At 40.5% G+C, this 17026-nt stretch overlaps 1 long non-coding RNA gene across 1 annotated transcript; it reads left to right on the top strand.

Annotated features, from left to right (window-relative positions):
• The first annotated feature begins 1203 nt into the window (after positions 1 to 1203).
• LOC104111181 (uncharacterized) lies at positions 1204 to 4734 on the top strand. The gene is made up of 3 exons (XR_001972236.3): positions 1204 to 1296; positions 1377 to 1446; positions 3808 to 4734. It is a non-coding gene; the product is annotated as an uncharacterized lncRNA (long non-coding RNA).
• Positions 4735 to 17026: the final 12292 nt, after the last annotated feature.

Genomic DNA, 17026 nt, shown 5'->3' with positions numbered 1-17026 from the left:
TCTTAGTCTTAGCCACCATACTCCAAAAAGTAATCAAATAGGTAGTTTCTAAAGCTTATTTTGAATTGTTTGAACTCTATTTGGCTAGATTTGACTATTTTTTAGGCTTCTAAAGGAAACACCGTGGTTGGGTGTTGATTTGATTGCAAAAAGAGGCAAGTGTTGTGCCTAACTTTTCTTTGAGGGAATTAATATTTGTTGGTCTACTTGTTATGTGAATTATGTGAGGAAACGACATATATGCGAGGTGATGAGTGTATATGCACCGTCGTAGGGTTAAAGCATGTGGGATTGGGCTAGTTACTTCCATGTCTTCTTTGCACATCTCTCACCCAATATCTGCTTACTACTACATGCTTCTAATTGTATTAATTATATATCTTCGTTGTCTCATGTTCTACTTGCTTTTACTATTCTTATATTACTTGAAGTACTTGATTATGTCATTATGTTTATGTGAGCCATCTAGCTATTTTGGTATTATTATTTTATCAATGTTTGGGATTGTGAAGTATTGGATATTCTCCATTTGTTTGGGTAGTTCCTTACTGTTTCGCATGTTTCATCTCTCATTTGTGTTGATATTTCGGAAATAGTGGTGTTGAATAGTTTATGTTGAGAAATTGATATTGGGGGATCGGGTTGCACGCTACAACGGTATTGAAAGAAATTGATATTGGAGGATCGGGTTGCACGCCGCAACCGAATATGAAATGATATGATATTGATTTGGGAATGGATTGTACGTTGTAAAAGATATTGTGTTGAAACTTGGGATCGAATTGTACGTCGCAACATATTTGATGTGTTGTAGTTATTTGTGGCAGTAGAGTTTGCTCTTAGTATTGTGATATGAGATTTGAGATTTATGTTATTCTGGGGTCCCCTGGTTAGGGATGGGCATAAAATCCGAAAAATCAAATTTCGAAATGGACCGAATTAATTCGGTATTTCGGTTTCATTTTTTTGGTATTTCGATCTAATTCGGTATTATATTTTCGGTATTTTGGTATATTGGTATATTGGTACGGTACTCGGTATTAGGATCTTGAAATTTCGGTATACCGAAATACTGAATTTTAAGTTGAACCTATAGCTATAATGCCCAGCCCAAGTTGTATATCTAATGCCCATTGCCTAGCGCCCCAGCCCAACCCAATAAGGCCCTACTCTCTAGTTTTTCACTTATCTGATTCTTTCAATTAGGGATTAGCCAATTAGGGAATTAGAATTTAGAAAGGAAGAAAGACAAAGTCAGAAATGACGATAGTTTCTTTCAGCGAGAAGACCTTTGCTGTGAGAATAATAACAATATATAATCTTAGCAGCTATGGATAGTTACCCCTACTTAATCTTCATTTTTTTGTGCTTTACAGATATCCTTTTGATGAAGCTGCCACTGTGGCTATATCTACTGTCAAAGAATTTGGCAGTGACCTCAAAGAGGTACTATCTGCTTATGAATTTTGGTTTGCTCAGAACTTGATTGCAATATAGGTCATATATCTGTTGAGACTAAAATACTTCATAGTGTTCTTATCTTATGTTGGTGAAATTGTTCGCCTGAAGTTGATAATGGTGGATGTGGCTCCACTATTACTAATAGTATGTTGGCATCTTGTTCCTAGTTTTTATTTTATTTTTGCTGATAAATGTATATATATAATTACTAGCGTCTTAATAGTACCCAAGAAAGTGGCTGTATATAATGATTTGTGAAGGCTTAAGGCCTCCATGAAGCAGCCTGAGCCTCGTCTTTTACTGCATACTATTCTGATTGAGATGAACAATTTAATAGCTTAAACAGTTAAATGTCATAATAAAACATAATGTTTATAGCCTTGTATTATAAAAGTCACGTGGTCTGAATTTTCTCCTGCAACTTCAACTCTATGTATTTCCCGTGTACTGGTCTTGACAACTTTCTTATATACTTTAGTATGATTGCATATTTGGAACTTGAAAATTCTTTTCATTAGCTATGATCTTACGTGGATGTTCTGGAACAGCTTGTATGCTCTTAGTTCAACTTTTAATCCCTTAGAACTAGAAACTGCAGAATCTGCAGGATTGAATATAAAAGAGCCATGTCTAATTGTTGAAACACTGCAATTGCTTGAGTAATTATTCTAGTTATTCTTGCTTAGTAACTATTACTTTGATCTTGACACGTCTCTGAAAAATTTGTCGATATCATTTTCTGATGGAACTCGCTGAGGGACTTTTTTAGTTTCACATGTCTTTGATAATTTTCTGTTAGAATCTCTATTTTTTGTTTAATTCTGTTGCACTGTGTGAGTTAGGCAGAATTGTAAATTGTGCAATGTGTACTGTGAAGAATGAAGGCAGTTTCTGTTTATCCATGTTGTATCATTGTTTTTAGCGTCCAGACAGTTTCTGTTTCTTGCCTTGAATTGTGCTTACTCTTTAGACCTTAAACTGCACGGAGAATTGTGATCACTGAATTGTGAATTGTGAAAGAAATTGTTAGGCGTCAACTGCACTCCTTAGAATTGTAAATTGTGAATTGTCAAAGGAAATAATGGTTCTTAACAGCTTACTGTTAGCGACAACGTTGTCAAAGAGGACTGACCAAGTTAGTTTGAATTGTGCACTGTTGCACTCCTTAGTCCTTAATTGTTAGTTTTGCTTATTTAGCGATTATTAAATTGAAATCGTACCAAAACCATACCGAACCAAAATAAAAAATATCGAATCGTACCGAAATAATTTGGTACGGTATTTGGTATACACAATTGATAAACCGAATACCGAACCGAAATTCTTAAAGACACTTAAATAAGTATGTTCAAATTTTGAATTTTTTTTAAATTTTTTTAAAGTGGGTGTTATTTAGACATGTTAGAATTAGTCTAAATAGGTTATTTACAAAATTTAAAGTCATTTAATGGAGAAAGATCTACACCGTTAAGTTTAATTTATTAGTGTTAATACCATCTTTACAACCAAACATTAAAAAAAATTTGAGACTCCAGTAAAACTTTTATTCCATCCTCTGATAAATGTTTCATAAAAAATAATGGTACTATACAATTTTCTTGATATGAATGTTCCACGAAAATTAATGATGTTATACAATTTGCATGATATGAAGCCTGTGCTTAAGAGAACATTATCCTTTAATTTTTTTTTAAGCAAAGTCAGTTTGAAAACCTGAAAAATATCTTTAATTTTCCACCACCTTCTATGTGTCCTTGATTACTTTTCTTAATCAAGGACCTGACCTGCCGTTTTGTGTAGTGTAGCTCAGTTCTCACGTTGACACAGTTAGTCCAAAGTTGAAGGTTTAAGTATAAAAAGTTATAATTGTTATATGTTTGCATCTCTTCCCTTTTCTCTCTCTTTCTACTTAATTTTCCAATATGATTTTTTCTAGGCATGCATGGAGAAAAAGAAGTACAACAACAATTCACCATAATCAAAGTGTAGAACCGAGAAACGGCAAAAACCGAGTGATAATCCTTTTTTGAGTTGAAATTTGAGTTTGATCTTAAGTTTTTCTGCTCGATTATTGCTCTATTCCAGCTTTTCCTTAGTTTCTTCTTCGCTCTGGCCATTAGCTTTTATTTGATTTCTACATTTTTCCATTTGCTCTTTGGTTTTAGGGTTTATCATATATGTGAATTCTGTGGAGTTTCTTGGTGTTGGGATTTTGATGATATGTGTTGGTTTTTTCAGTTTCGCTTTTTGTGTTTTTGGCCTATGTTCTCTTTTTTCCTTTATTTGTTTTACTCGTGTCTTGGTGATGAGATTTTGATAGATATCTTTTATTTTCTTCTTATTTAGGACTATTTTGATGGTTATGTGAAATTGATGAAGGGTTGCTGACGACTTTGCCCTAACTGCTTTGGGATGGTTAACTCATATCACTCTTTCATATATTTTCTTAAAATTCCATGCCATATGTTCGACCAATTGGCTGAATGACATTGGAACCTTAGAACTAATACATAAATACGATCAAAAATGTTTTCATTCTATATATTTTGAGACTTAAGACCTTAAACATATCCTTTTATATGCAAGCATTAGAAATACTTGCGGAAAAAATTGTATTCATGAAGAATCAAAGACTCCAAGTGCATTGGAAATAAAAAGTAACTGAATCAGTTGACTCAGCTCTGAAAATTGAGTGACGAGAATTGTCTTCACAAAACCTACGACGTTTTCTCTAAGCTTTTTCATTGTTTTTTTTTTCTCATCCTTCTTCATGATTAATTTTAGTTGATTTCACTAGAGAAAGTTTCTCCCATGTGGAAGCATCAATGTCCGTTTTTTGTATTTTTTTTTATTTGCGGAGTAATTATTTTAACTCGAAAATTGAGGTAGTTAGAGTATTTCGCAACTTTGCTCTGAAAATGGCAAGTTCTCTTATATTTTGTGGTAATTACTGTTTGTTTCTTCCCCTCTCCTGTTTGTTTTATCTAACCATTACCGACGCCTTCTCATATCCTGTATACGGTCAAAACGGGCTTGCCTTTTGATGACTGATCGAGACTGGAATGTGATAGGTCAAGCTTCGGTATTTATCCAATCATGGGATTTCTTACTGTATTTAGAGTTGTAACTAAAGTAGGAATCCCCTACTATATAAAGAGGGTCTGGTAATTTGTAAAAGAGCATTATATTCACGTAATACAAAGCAATACACTGTCTTCTTTTAGCTTTCAATATTCTGTTGCTCTGTTCATATATATCAGTAGAATCTTCACTTGGTTCGAGGGTGACCTAACTCGAGGACCAAAGCTATACATTTCATTTGGTTTTCATTTATTTCTTTTTACAATCAATTTCAATATCAATTTATATATTCTCAGTTTGTGTCAAGTAAAATCACGTGTCCTTAAAACTACGTATAAATTCAATTGTTATCCGTTTTTAGGATAAACAGTTTGGCGCTTACAGGGGGCTAAGGATAATAGTGATTTCCTGGTACTAACCTTCGTAACCCATACTATTTTACAGTTGTTCTTGTGAGTATCTTTGATTCCAGGATCAACATGTCAAACTGTCAAGCAGCACCCGTACACATGGATAATGACCTCGGTAACCATGACAAAAATGACAACATAGCCGCCCCAGGGAATGAAGTACCTCCACCCTCGTTGGAGTTCCGACCGTAGACCCAATCAACATCAGCTTCCATGTTGCCATTAATGCAAATTTGGTCGTCGATCCCGAGAGTAGCGTCCGTAGAGATGTTCGATCGGCCGGTCAGAGCACACAGGGTGGTGAAGAAGGCAGAATCAGCCTTAGGGTGATATTCGAGATGTTGCAGGCTCAACAAGCTGCAATAGCACAACTCCAAAACCAGAACCACACACCAAGCAGGATTGAGCCAGAGCCGTCCTAGGATGTTGTTCACAGGGTCGAATCGGTGTCAAGGAGATCGAACGAAAATGAATCAGGGACTAATCCCGCAATCATGAAAATGCTCGAAGAACTAACAAAGCGAGTTGAATCGGGGGAAAAGAAGATTGAACAAAATGACAAGAAGGTGGAAACCTATAATTCTAGAGTTGATCAAATCCCGGGGGTACCACCGATATTGAAGGGTTTGGATTCAAAAAAGGTCGTACAGAAGCCCTTCCCCCCGAGCGCGGCTCCTAAACCGATTCCCAAGAAGTTTCGCATGCTAGAAGCTCCCAAGTATAATGGAACAACTGACCCCAACGAGCATGTCACTTCTTACACATATGCAATTATGGGGAATGATCTGGAGGACGGTGAGATCGAGTCCGTATTATTGAAGAAATTTGGGGAGACCCTGTCAAAGAGAGAGATCATATGGTACCATAATTTGCCACCCAACTCCATTGATTCTTTTTCCATGCTTGTATATTCTTTCGTTAAAGCACATGCCAGAGCCATAAAGGTCGAGACTAGAAAGTCGGACCTCTTCAAGGTAAAGCAGAAAGATAACGAGATGCTCAGAGAGTTTGTGTCTCGGTTCCAAATGGAATTAATAGATCTACCACCGGTCACTGATGATTGGGCCGTTCAAGCCTTCACTCAAGGACTAAATGTAAGAAGCTCAGTGGCTTCACAGCAGTTGAAGCAGAACTTGATTGAATACCCAGCTATTACCTGGGCCGATGTGCATAATCGGTACCAATTGAAGATTAGAGTCGAAGACGACCAGCTGGGGACTCATTCCGGGTCTGTTTATCCTATCAGGCCCGTCGACAGAGTCAAAAGGGACATCGATTGAGAACCACGGTCGAACAGGGATCGTTACCAGCCATATAATTGAGATCGTAGAGGCAACAAACCTGGGCGCAACCCTGTTCGAGGAGAAAGGAGAAATAATCGAGGCTAGAGCTCTCGAGGGATCATGAGAAATAATGGTTTCGACAGGAATGCTGGGCCCAAAGAAGCACCACGACTGTCAGAATATAACTTCAGTGTTGATGCATCCGCCATCGTATCGGCTATCGTACGTATCAAGGATACTAGATGGCCTCGACCTCTGCAGACTGATCCAGCCCAGAGAAATCCCAACCAAATGTGCAAGTATCATGGCACACATGGCCATAGAACAGAAGATTACAGACATCTGAGGGAGGAAGTAGCCCGGTTGTTCAATGATGGGCACCTTCAGGAATTCTTAAGTGATCGATCCAAGAATCACTTTAGAAATAGAGATCCCAACAGATAGAATGAGCAAGAAGAACCGCAACACGTCATTCACATGATTGTTGGAGGGGTCGATATTCCCCAAGAACCAGTATTAAAATGCACCAAGGTATCGATCACGAGGGAGAAGTGAACTCGGGATTACATACCAAAAGGAACCTAATCTTTCAACGACGAGGACGCAGAAGGGATCATGAATCCCCATAAAGATGCACTGGTAATATCTGTACTTATGAATAAGACTCAAGTTAAACTTGTTTTAATTGATCCAGGTAGCTCGACCAACATCATTCGATCGAGGGTCGTAGAATAACTCGGCCTACAGGATCAGGTTGTGCCCTCGACCTGAGTACTAAACGGCTTCAACATGGCATGTGCAACCACCAAAGGCGATATAACTTTGCCAGTGAACGTGGTCGGGACCATCCAAGAGATGAAGTTCCATGTGATCGAGGGCGATATGAGGTATAACGTCCTATTCGGGAGGCCGTGGATCGATAATATGAGGGCAGTGCCCTCGACCCTTCACCGGGTTCTACAATTCCCAACACCAGAGAGAGTCAAAATAGTCTATGGGGAGCAACCCGCCGCCAAGGAAATGTTTGCCGTCGACGAAGTGATACCGATATCATCACTCTCATCAACGAAAGGGTCAAATTCGAAGGGAAAACATGAGGCAAAATAGCAACTACAGATGCCGGCCTCGACCCAACTAGAGAAGCAGGGAACTGATAAAGATGATGATTATGGAGTCCCTCGATCCTTCATAGTACCCGATGATTCCGACGCCACCAAGTTAATGGTTGAAGAGCTGGAACAAGTCATACTGATCGAACATCAGCCCGAACGAAAGGTATACCTGGGTACGGGGCTAACTCCCGAGCTCAGGAGAAAACTTATTTAATTCCTTAAAGCTAACATGGATTGCTTTGCTTGGTCCCATCTCAATATGATAGGGATCCCACTGGAAATCACCACCCATAAACTAAGCATGGACCCAAAGTTCCATCCGGTGAAGCAATAAAGAAGACCCCAGTCCGAGGTCAAACATGATTTCGTCAAAGACGAGGTAACCAAACTTCTTAAAATAGGGTCCATCTGGGAAATAAAATATCTCGAATGGTTAGCAAACGCAGTAGTAGTCCCCAAGAAGGGAAACAAACTTAGAATGTGTGTAGATTACAAAGATCTAAATAAAGCATTCCCAAAGGATTCTTTTCCTATGCCTAATATCGATCGCATGATCGATGCCACGGCCGACACGAGATCCTCAGTTTTCTCGATGCCTATTCGGGGTACAACCAAATACAGATGAACACGGAAGATCAGGAAAAGATCTCGTTCATCACTAAGTATGGTACTTAGTGATGTAATGCATTTCCATTCGGATTAAAAATGCTGATGCCACCAATCAACGCCTATTAAATCGAATGTTCGAAGAACAAATAGGGAAATCTATGGATGTTTATATTGATGACATGCTAGGTAAGTCCCTGCGAGCAGAGGACCATTTGAAGCATTTGCAGGAAACTTTCAGTATACTGAAGAAATAAAACATGAAGCTGAACCCAGAAAAATGCGCATTTGGGGTTGGGTCAAGCAAATTTCTCGGTTTTATGGTATCCAACCGAGGAATCAAAATCAACCCCGACAAGATCAAATCTATCGAGAACATTACGATAGTAGACAACGTAAAGACTGTGCAAAGATTAACCGCGCGCATAGCCGCCCCGGGGCGATTCATCTCGAGGTCCTCCGATAAGAGTCATCGATTCTTCTTGTTGCTAAAGAAAAAGAATAACTTCACGTGGACTCGAGAAATGCCAATAGGCCCTGGAGGAGCTTAAACGGTACTTATCGGTCCCGCCGCTGCTTAACACGCCGAGGGTAGACGAACAACTTTACTTGTATCTGGCATTATCGGAGCTAGCGGTAAGTGGAGTCCTGGTCCGAGAGGAATGAGGTACGCAATTCCCTATCTATTATGTTAGTCAAACCTTAGGTGAGGCCGAAACTAGGTATCCCCACCTAGAAAAATTGGCGCTCGCTTTGATAAGCACCTCTAGGAAACTAAAACCATACTTTCAATGTCACCCCATATATGTTGTAACAACTTATCCACTTCGAAATATTTTGCATAAGCCCGAGCTTTCGGGACGGTTGGACAAATGAGCCATAAAAATTAGCGGATATGATATTGAATATTGACCTCGAACAACCATTAAGTCTCAAATATTGGTAGACTTCGTGGCTGACTTCACACCAGCCCTAGTACCCAAGGTTGAAAGAGAACTATTAGTAAACTCAGGTACATCCTTAGGAATCTGGACCCTCTTTATGAATAGTGCTTTGAACGCAAAGGGGTACGGAATCGGCATCGTGCTATAACCATCCGCAGGTAACGTGGTTAGATAATCTATTAGAACTGTAAAATTGACTAACAACGAGGCCGAATATGAGACCATGATTGCAGGTCTCGAACTAGCCAAAGTCTTGGGAGCGGAGGTGATCAAAGACAAATGTGACTCCCTCCCATGGTGAATCAGGTTAACGGAACTTTTGAAGTTAGAGAAGAACGAATGCAAAGATACCTAGATAAGCTACAAGTAACTTTACACCGGTTCAAGGAATGGACTTTGCAACATGTGCCTCGAGATCAGAATAGTGAGGCTGATGCCCTCGCAAACTTAGGGTCATCGGTTGAAGACAACAAACTCAATTCGAGGGCTGTCATGCAGCTTATGAGGTCAGTGGCCGAAGAAGGCCACACCGATATAAACTTCACAAGTTTGACCTAGGATTGGAGAAACAAATACATAGAATATTTGAAGAACGAGAAGCTTCTTTTAGATCCAAAAGAATCGAGAGCCCTACGCACAAAGGCAGCATGATTCACCTTGTCTGAAGACGAAACCTTGTTCAGAAGGATGTTCGATGGTCCACTAGCAATATGTCTGGGACCGGGAGATACTGAATATGTTTTGAGGAAAGTTCACGAGGGCACTTGCGGAAATCATTTTGGTGCCGAATCATTGGTCCACAAAGCAATCAGAGCCGGATACTACTGGATCGACATGGAAAAAAATGCGAAAGCGTTTGTTCAAAAATACGACAAGTGCCAAAGGCATGTACCGATGATTCACCAACCCGGGGAACTACTCCATTCAGTCTTATCCCCATGGCCATTCATGAAGTGGGGAATGGACATCGTTGGCCCTCTTCCATGGGCACCAGGTAAAGCTCAATTTATTTTATTTATGACTGATTATTTTTCTAATTAGGTTGAAACACAAGCCTTCGAGAAAGTTAGGGAGAAGGAAGTCATCGACTTCATTTGGGATCACATCATATGCCGATTCGGGATGCCCTCCGAGATTGTATGTGATAATGGAAAACAGTTCATCGGCAGCAAAGTGGCCAAATTTCTCGAGGATCACAAGATCAAAAGAATATTATCAATGACTTATCATCCCAGCGGGAACGGGCAAGCTGAATCGACCAACAAAACCATCATCCAAAATCTTAAGAAGAGGCTAACTGACGCCAAAGGAGTGGAAGGAAATTCAACCCGAAGTTCTTTGGGCATACCGCACAACATCGAAGTCCAATACCGGGGCTACCCTGTTCTCATTAGTTTATGGCACCGAAGCTCTAATACCGGTCAAGGTCAGAGAGCCGAGTATCAGGTTCCGATACGCAACAAATGAGTCAAATGAAGAGGCCATGAATACGAGCCTAGAATTATTGGATAAAAGGCGTGAAGCCACCCTTGTCCGATTGGCCTCCCAAAAACAACGGATCGAGAGATACTATAATCGAAGAACCAATCTTCAATATTTTAACGTCGGGGACTTGGTGCTAAGAAAAGCCACCCTTAACACCTGAAATCCAAACGAAGGAAAATTGGGTCCGAACTGGGAAGGACCGTATCAGATTCTCGAGGTCACCGAAAAAAGGGTCCTACAAACCTAGAATGATGAATGGAGAACATCTACCGAGCAATTGGAACATATCTAACCTAAAACGGTATTACTATTAAGATACACCCCCTTTCTATTTCCCTTTTTTCAAACTAACACTTGCAGGTGGTCAATAAGAATCGACGATGGATTTTTCGGCGAACGGAACGAAGTCTTTAGGTATGAAAGCATGTGTTGCACTCTTTTTTCTCTTAGACCGGTATTGTCCCAAATGGATTTTTCGGCGAGGTTTTTAATGAGGCAACGGTGAATCGTGCTAACTTAGAATCAAGCCCGATTACGAATCGGCATCAAAGGTCAATTCAACAATATCCGAGGTTCTTTTACAATCAACCTCGGATACTGGGGGGAGCTACCCTCGGATATGCGTTATCTTTGAATATCAACTCTAGCGAGGAAACTACTTCATAAAAGGAGGGTATCGATAGATAGGATTTATTGTAAGGGCCAAACGGTCAAAATGAACCGTGCCCATGTAGATTGTTCGAGCCCTGGTATAAACATGTACGCATGTATGACTGTTTTGATCAAGAATAAAGAGAAGTACTTTCCTTGCAAACATCTTATGCTTAAAATATTTTCCTCTTTACATCTCTTAAAGAGCTTCGTAACGAGCCCAAGGGCAATACTTAACCGGAATACGAACTACCACTCCCTCACTCGGGGACTGTCGTCTAACTCAAACAACCCAAGTCATCGGGCCTCGGAGGCAAAAGACCTAATAGGAAACTCCCCAATTTCTAAAGGCCACGACCGCCCCACTCAGGGACTATTATCTCGGGCAAGCCCGGATAAAATGGGAAAACAAGCCCAATGGGCAGGTCTTGAACTAAAAGGCTACGGCCAATTTAACACGGCTCGGAGCAGTCCGAAATCCGTAATAAAAATAGGCCTTCAAAAAAGAAAAAATTCTTTCACAACCGGTTCTAAAGACTACCCTCGACAAAGTCTCAAACTTAAGACATTTTCGAAATAAAAAACTTCGATAACATCGAACCCCAATTACGCCTTAACCCAGAAAGGCAATAAAAGGCAAGGTTTGTTCGAACCCTCGAACACAACCTTATTGTTTCATGCTAAGGCATTTCAACCTTTGTGAATGCAAATAACAAAGAAAAGGAAAATTTTAAAAGCCGAAAGGGAAAAAGAAAGCCTTATATTTATACAGAATAAGTTTTTACAAAGGCCAAATCGGCCTAGTACAAAAATTTATAACGACCAAAACGGCCTCAGAAAAAGTGCAAAAAGAAGAACAAAAAAAATACAAAGTCCTAAGTGGCTTGGTCTTCATCGGAGGTCGCCTCTCCATCCTCGGGATCTTCCCCATCTTCGGATTCACTTAGGCTATCGGAGTCTTCCTCAGGGAATGCCTGCTTCCGGGCCCGAACTTCTTCCGCTTTGGCTTTTTCGATCTCGGCTATAATATCGAAGCCCTGAGCATGATCTTCCTCAAGGGCTTTCCTCCGAGCTTGCCATTTTGCATAATCTACCATGCTCTTGGCCTTGGCTTGGATGACCTCGACGTCGACTTTAAACTGGGCTACTTTATCATCAGCTTTGATGCCGGCCGTGGCCACCTTAGATCTGGCTACTTCGAGTTCGTTGGCCAAGCTTGCTTTATTAGAAATGACCAAGTCTAGCTGAGACTGAAGCTCCTTGATCTTCTCGGCCTACACCGAGGCTTTCTCTTTAGAAGCTTGGAGCTGGGTCTCAGCCGACTCCAATTGTGCTTGGACGGTCTCCTTTTTCGAGGCTAGGATATCCATGTTCTTCTTGAATGCTTCAGCCTCGGCCTGTATCTCGTCCACCTGCTTTTGGAGCCGTCCGATCTGCTCGAGCCTCTGCCGGACCTGCAGAATTGGATCGCTAGTCATTATCTCTAACTCATCTTCACTATCGTGAAGTACTCGGAATACCTGCTTGGCCATATCAGTTTGGTTATCCCGAGCCGCAACTAAATCGGCTTGAAGCCTCACTAAGAAGCCTGTAGGTATCACTTTTCTCAGTGAGGTCCCAAACCTCAGCCTCGCGCTCCTCACGAATTCTGAGGAAAGCCTTATGATGCAACACTGAAGCCTGCAAGCAAGGAAGAAGATGTTAGAATAACCTACAATTTTAGGTTTAAAAGATATAAGGAAGAGACTCTCGAAATTACCCGATTCAGAGTGTGTTGAGCCTCATTAAACAGGCAAGCACCCCCACATCATTCATCATGGCCTGGTCCTTCTCGGTTACCAAGCCTCTCAGATAGCTAACATTTCCTATGGGGGGAGAGAAGACCCGAGAATCCTCTAGGACAGTAAGCGCTATGTTCCGCCTGCGGCCTGGGTTAGCACTCGGGGTCAGGAATCGGTCCACCAGTTTCGGGCTCGATGAAGATCCAGTAGCGCCCGATGATGGTACTTTCTTCGGCACCAGTAAATCGTCAAACCCGATGACATCCTCGGAGGCAGCCGATTCAATCCCGTCCAAGAAGCCATGGATATCGGTCCCCCCTGAAGACCCTCGTAAGAGCGACTTTTAGCAGTCTGCCTAACAGATCATAGCATCCGAAACCTGAGGGGATCCCGAAATATCGATCACCCCGAGCTCGTCCCTCGGGACCTCTTCTGCCGCTCGGGAAGCCTCGCCCCCGGTCTCTCTTTCGATAGCCTTAGCTGGGGACGGAGTGGCCTCTACTCTTGCTGGTTCAGGAACTTCGCCAAAGCTCCCCCACCAGCCTCCTCCGGTTATGAGGGCTTTTGTATTGAAGCACTAGCCCGCACACGGGCCACCAACTTGGAATTTTCCTCTTATTCTTCTTCAGACTCATCCCTTAATTGGCGAATTGAGTTCGAGGATATGACACTGGTGTCCACCTGGGCTTGCGGGGCCTCCTCTCCATTTTTTTCTTTTTCGAGCCCGGTGAACTCAGAGCTATTTTTCTCTTTTTCTCCTTGGGATGCTTTGGAGCTGGTGGTTGGGGAATGACTTCTTCATCACCATAAAGGGGTCTCATTGCAACATCTTTCCCGAGACCTACAAAAGAAAAAGAAAACAAAAAGACAAGTGAGTTTGAGAAAAGGCCAGAACCATAAGCATTCCGAGACAGAATCTTACCATGATTATGGGCCTCCTAACGACCCTTTGACAACTCCATCCAGGAACGTTCGGAGTAGGGTCTCTGTGACACCAGGCCCTCGACCCATTTCTTTAATTCCAGAATTGGGTCCGACATTTGGGCCACAACTGCAACACCAAAACAAAGATAAGGAAAGAAGATAGGAAGCGAAAAGGCAAATTAAACGTTCAAGGTAAAGTGTACTTACGTTTCATGTTCCACTTCTCAAGGAGCGGCATGTCTTCAGCAGGGATCAGGTTCGAAGTCCTTATTAGGACAAATTGCCCCATCCAGCCTCGATCCCGAGATTCGTCTATGCTGGAGGATGAGGCCCTACTGGCCCAGCGGGCAAGCTTGATCAGTCCTCCTCGATAGAGCAGGGGACTGTAAAGGCGCATGAGATGATCGAGGGTGAAGGGACATCCCTCAATTTTGCTTGTGAAGAATCGAGGAGAATCACTATTCTCCAGAAAGAAGGATGGATTTGACCTAGGGTGACATCGTATCTCTTGCAGAAGGCGACGATGATGGGGTCTAAGGGACCCAACGTGAAGGGGTAAGTGTAAACACTTAGGTACCCCTCCACATGAGTGGTGATTAATTCCTCAGGAGAAGGAACTACTACATCCGTATTTTCCCAGTTACACTCCTCTTTAACTTTTTTGAGGATGTCTTTAGTGATCGTGCATATATACCTCGAGACAGGTTCACATCGGCCCTGCACCGAGGAGGTCTTCTCGATTTTAAAGTCTGTGACAGTTGAGCACCCTACCAGAACGAATTCCTCAGGGTGAGGCTCCGCCACAGCCTCATCACCGACATGCCGTGATGAAGAAGCAACCTCCTTTTGTGGCACAGTTTTGGAAGTTTTAGCCATTAAAGAACAAGAGAGAAGGGAATTGGTATGATATGCGGTTGATTAGAGTTCAAGAAATTTAGGTATGAAATTATGAAGCAAAGGGATTTTTTCGAAAGGTAAGAGCAGGAAGAGCATTGAGTGTAAAAGTTTGAATGAGAAAGGGCTAGGGTTCTTATAGGCTGCAGGCGACGGTTCAGAACTGGAATGGTCGACCAACCACTGATAGGCATTTAATGCCTTGGTAATTGGACCGACGGGACATTTCATCGCTTACGTCATGATCGGGCTCGTCGCTGATGTCATCACTCATTGAGGCGGAGTTCGGAAATTCATATCGTTTCTCGTCACCTTCTTCCCGAGAAACGAGGGGACTATCTCTATAGGGTCAAAACGGGCTTGCCCTTTTGATGACTGATCGAGACAGGAACGTGATAGGTCAAGGTTCGGCCTCATGCTATATCGAGACATAGTACGAAGTTAGATTGCTGAGCTCGTGACCCAGAGACCGATCAAGATCGAGATCGGCCAAGATCGAGACCAAGCAAAATAGAGCTCGAGCAAGACCGATGGGAGTTTACCTAGTCAAGTAACGGAAAGCCAAAATATCCGTAATCGATCAAGGATCACGACGGAAATCTCGGCACGTATCAAGATAAGACCGATTAATTAGCAAATTATGGGATTTCTTACTGTATTTAGAGTTATAACTAAAGTAGGACTCCTCTACAATATAAAGAGGATCTGATCATTTGTAAAAGAGCATTACATTCACGCAATACAAAGCAATACACTGTCTTCTTTTAGCTTTCAATATCAGTAGAATCTTTACTTGGTTCGAGGGTGACCTAAATCGAGGACCAAAGCTATACCTTTCATTTGGTTTGCATTTATTTCTTTTTACAGTCAATTTCAATATCAATTTATATTTTCTCAGTTTGTGCCAAGTAAAATCACGTGTCTTTCAAACCACGTATAAATTCAATTGTTATCCATTTTTAGGGTAAACAATTCCATTCTTAAGAGCATGTTTTATTGGAATATAATAGCATCTATTAGGTGTTTCTTTTCCTATAGTACTGGCCTACTGTTTGTTTTGAAGTGTAGAGATCTGCTTTCCTTTTATGACACTTTATTCGATTGATGTCCTGTTTGAAATTTAAAATGATGATCCAATGATTCTAAACAAATATATCTTGAACTTATGTTTTAAGTTCTTCCTATGCATAGACAAACAATGTCCAAAGAAGTCAATAAGTCAAGTTAAAGGCTTAGACACCGGAAGTTTAAAATAATATTTGTTGAATTAGACTTCTTCTCGGGGCTACTACTTTCTACCTTCACTTACTTTTACAATTCTTTTTCAATCCTTGAAAAAAAAATATTCATTTATGAAAAAACAAAAATACTCATTTTATTGAAATAAAAAAATATTTTTTTATATCATTAAAAAAATATTTTTTTTATTGAAATGAAAAAAAATATTTTTTCTACATAAAAAAAAGTATTTTTTTGTTAAAATGAAAAAAAATAATTTTTTATATCATGAAAAAAATACTCATTTGTTGAAATGAAAAAAAAGTTTATCTATAACATGAAAAGAAAGTAATATTAATAATATTTTTATTTAGGGTGGGGTTGGGGCGGGTTGGGATGGGGTGTGGGGTTGGGTTGGTAGGGGTTGGTGGGGATGGGGAATAGGGTAGGGAAGGTTGAGAAGGGGTTTTGGAAAATATTTTCTCTTCTCTTGATAGAGAAAATATTTTTCTCCGAGGAAAATGAGTTCATGAGGAAAATATTTTCCAAAACATTTAGGCCAACTAAACATGGGGAAATTGAAAAATATAGGAGGATGTTTAAGTGTATTTCACCTCTTTAGTTCTTATCTTAGCAAGCTTTTGTCCCCCCAAAAAAAAAAAACCTATCTTAGTAAGCTATTTGAGTTTCTTATATTTCTTGAATAGCTACATCGACATTTGAAGATGATGTGAGTCCTAACTTGAATAGACTAATAAAAATGAAAATGATGAAATTTCTGTGAACAAGAAAAGGTCAAATGTGAAAGAAAGAAGGAAAAACTTGGCAGTTTAAGTATATTCCAATTCAGAAGATAAAGTGAAGGGACCAAAAGCTCATGTATATGATGAACATGAATTTGAAAAATAGTACTATAATAACCTCCAGAAAAAAAAGAAGCATATGTTGAGAAAGCTGATAAAGGGTTTTGAATTTAACAAATTGTAAAAAATATTTACCACAAGTGGAATTGTATTATTCCAAAAGAATACATAACAAGCAATACTAGGTAAGGAGAATCTAGAAATACACATGTAATGCATGTGATGAAGTAGTAAAAATGTGTGAAAAATTTCTGCTACCAAAATTCTTTGTGAATGTAATATGAAGAATAGAACAAAAGGTGCTTCAAGTCAT

Source organism: Nicotiana tomentosiformis, chromosome 8 (assembly GCF_000390325.3).
Source record: "Nicotiana tomentosiformis chromosome 8, ASM39032v3, whole genome shotgun sequence".
Lineage (NCBI taxonomy): Eukaryota > Viridiplantae > Streptophyta > Magnoliopsida > Solanales > Solanaceae > Nicotiana > Nicotiana tomentosiformis.
This window is presented reverse-complemented; position numbering and strand designations above follow the sequence as displayed.